Below are 3,884 nucleotides of genomic sequence, written 5' to 3' on the forward strand. Positions count from 1 at the left end.
GGTAATAAAATCTTTAAAAGAACACTGCATTAGTTGTGCATAGATTACCCACAATAATGAGGAAATTGAGTAAGGTGGTGAAATCATTGTTAGAGTGCGAATTTGTAATCCAGCCCCTTTGGTAGAATGGAGATAAAAAAAAATGTTAGCTCTCACCCCCTTCAAAGTTGCCCATCCCTGCTCTACAGGAACTAAACGGCAGATGGAAAAAAATCTGATTTACGATTTTTCTTGCACTAATATGTATTGACACTACTATTGTCATACTGATTTTGGCAGATATGAGCAGGCATCCTCCTCACAAACATATGGCTACTTACCATAATACACAGAAATTCACAGAGGTATTAAATTCAATAACACCAATCAAAGACTCAAAGCACTTTATGATGTCTGCGTTTATTGACCATCGAGTGCGTGGTGTCATTAGATTCATCAGCATAATCAACAGGGACAGTTTTCAGCCACTTTACTGTGCCTACTGCAGCATTGAACATGACTGTGAAACTGTTGAGGCCAAAGTCCAGATACACAATGGCCACTTTGGTTTCCTCTTTCATGTCTCAGATGTGATTTGTGAGTACACACTTGCAAAGTGCAACATATCTCAACTAATGGTTCAACTAAAATTGAATGCAGGATCTGCCTATCAAAAATCGAGTGAGAAGAGAGTCTTTCAAGTTCAACATCACGGGTTGCATCTCCACCCTTTTTGGCAACTAGAACAATGTACTGCAATTTGCTCAAACTGTAGAAATATACAAGCTTTTGGGCATACAGCAAGTGGTAATCTGTAACACTAGTTGTGGACCAGACCTGGAAAAACTTTTAAAGCAATATGAGAGAGAGGCAATACTGGAGATTGTTTCATGGCCTATCGACCAATTTCTTAACCCATCCTCAGGCTGGAACTTCAATGAACACAAGGGTGATCTCCACTATTTCGGACAGCTGACAACACTCAATAAGTGCATTTACAGGCATATGTATATCAATCCAAGTATGTTCTACTGAATGACATTGATGAGATCATAATGCCTTACAAGCATGTCAATTTACCTTTTCTTATGGAGGACGTCCAGTCTGCACACCCCACTGTAGGTGTGTTCCTTATTGAGAAACACATGTTCCCTCAGTTTGAGGACAGTGGAAAGTACAAATGGCCAGAATGGAATGGTGTTTCTGGCATCAATATCATGGAGCACATTTACAGAAAACCTTATAGAAAGAATGTTTTAAATCCCACAAAGATGATAGTTGACCCAAGGAAGGTGGAGCAAACTTCAGTGCATTCCTCTTTGAAATACTTGAGGTTTTTACTGTGTACCGTTTCATGTGTGTAGAATTGTACATGTAAGAGACCCACTGCAGAGGCATCACACAAAAGAGGAACTGATTATGGACACAAGAGTGTGGGACTTGATAGAGAATGTTGACAAGACTTTGAAACTTTCAGGTTTACTGTGGTTTCCCAGATGACATGGTTTTATTATAATGTAATTATGCAAATGTGAACGATATTGACATCTGAATTTGACTTGAAATAAAAAATTATGCCTTTTGAGAAATATCATCTTAGCCAAGATAGGGACAAAACTGATATGTTGTTTTTTAACAAGGTAAAGTGAGAACCAGTCAAGTAAGTCAAAGAGAAGGGGTAAAAAAGAACATGGTGCTAGCAATGCCAAGGTCATTGATTCAATTCCCAGGGAACGCACAGCCTGAGATACTTTGAAATGCATACACTGAAAGCTTTCAAAGGTGCTTTGGATAAAAGGGTATGCCACATATTGCATGTTGCATAACAGCAGTCACAAGTATTTATATTGCAGTGCTTGTATCTCAAATTAAATGATTTATGAACACACCAACTGTCTCTCAGTATGGAGTAGATCAATAGTGTGTGGACATGGCACAGGTTAACAAATAAAGGAGCACAACTGGTGACTAAACTAAGCGATGACTGCAGAGCCTTGATCCACATCCAGTGTCATCAGATTACATGCCTTTATCTTTGGCAATTTTCATTAATCTCTATGTAGCGGAGCATTAACATTTCTTAAACCCTGTTTTACCAAAGTCATAATTAGTTACTATACCATAAGCCTACGCAGTCATTTTGTCAGATTACATGGAACCAAATGCACTGCATGGAACCAAATTTTGGCAAGCCTCCTATCCAACCATTTATTTTAAGAAAATAAACATTTGTGAACAAATTTGGCTACTACGTCCACATTTATTTATGCAGTACAAATGACTGATGTATGTCAATAACCTGTAACACTTTTACCTCATCTCGTTCAAACCCCCCTTTTTCTTCCCATTTAGACACCATTTTCATTCAAATCTCAGCCACAAGCCATTCATCATTCTGTATTTTTCAACAGCAAGCATCCCTATAATGCATGGCTGGTGGAGTCTTACAGTGAGATTCATTGACAAAAATGAGATACAAGTGCTCAGGCTATATGAATGTGCATTGTATTTTGTTAGATTTGATAAGATGTATAGGTTAGGCTGAATTAAACACACATACACATTTTTAAATGTTAGTGGATGAATGCCGTCACAGCCATGTAACTACATGTCATTTTGATAACGAGACTTGTCCTGTGTGGCTTCAGTGCTATTTTCTAGTCAAATGAAATTTGCTTTTGTGCTTTGTTCTGGTCCTTTCCAATTAGTGCTAACACAGCTGCAAATGTTATAAATAGTTTTTAAAAAACACAGTGAAAATATTGAAACATGGCAGTGGCTATTCAGACAGCATTGAGTTTCCTAGAATGCTATTATACTACAGTAAACAGGTCTAATTAAAGCAATGATTATAGCTTTCAACACTGAAGGCTCTTGAAGGGGAAGTTCATCCAAAAAATAAAACATCTGTCATTATCTCTTGTTGTTCCAAACTGGCATGACTGTCTTTCTTCTATGGAACACAAAAGTGTTATGCAGAAAGTTAGCCTCAGTCCCCATTCACTTTCATTGCATCTTTTTCCATTCTATGAAAGTACATTTTTGGATAAACCATACCTTTAATTATAAATCTTGACAGAAAGCTTGATCAATAGCCAGGGTATTCACATACATATTTATGCATTTGGCAGATGCATTTATCCAAAGCGACTTCTACCTTATCTCCAGAAGTTATGGTTATTCGTTTGAATTATGTTTGGCATTTACAATTTATATAAATATGACCATATATACTGCTATATTTTTAATGTTCAAGAAAGCAATCCATGGTTGCCAATCAAGTCTATGATAGCGTAAAAGTCACAGATGTAACTAGGATTGCCAAGATTTTGCCAAGAAAAAATAAGATTCGAGAGTTTTGTTGTCTGACATCACTTGACATTATGCCTTCAATGGACCCTTTTCACAGACTGTGATGACACGTTTCCGCATTATTTAGCAGAATAATCAAGCAAAACATTTTTATTTTTGCTATTTTTAAATTATTCTTATTAAAATTATTAGTGTAAATTGATAACATTGTACTTTGTATTACAGTATATAACACTGGAATTATTATTATTATTTTTTTTTTTAACTAGCTACCACAATTGCGAAGAGGTTTGTAATACACGTGCTGAGAGGGTTACAATGAATTTGAGTGGGTTACCCTATATTTTTTTTTTTTTTTTTTTTTTTATGATTTAATTTCTTAAATTCAGCCCAAATACGGTTCCTTACCTGCTAATATGGTTGGCAACCCTAAATGCCAAACTGACCAAAATTCAACCAACATGCAGGGCATCTTTTTCAAATTAAATATTAATTTTAAAAATGTCCCAGAATTACAATTTGTTGTGACTCATTAAATATATATATATATATATATATATATATAATATATTATGTGCATTAACACGCGTGGA

The 3,884-nt window shown here is 35.8% G+C and overlaps 1 pseudogene; it reads left to right on the forward strand.

Moving 5' to 3' along the window:
• The first annotated feature begins 308 nt into the window (after nucleotides 1-308).
• On the forward strand, nucleotides 309-1,653 carry LOC127424605 (glycosyltransferase family 92 protein F13G3.3-like; annotated as a pseudogene).
• The last annotated feature ends 2,231 nt before the right edge of the window (nucleotides 1,654-3,884 follow it).

This window comes from Myxocyprinus asiaticus, chromosome 33 (genome assembly GCF_019703515.2).
Source record: "Myxocyprinus asiaticus isolate MX2 ecotype Aquarium Trade chromosome 33, UBuf_Myxa_2, whole genome shotgun sequence".
NCBI classification, from domain to species: domain Eukaryota; kingdom Metazoa; phylum Chordata; class Actinopteri; order Cypriniformes; family Catostomidae; genus Myxocyprinus; species Myxocyprinus asiaticus.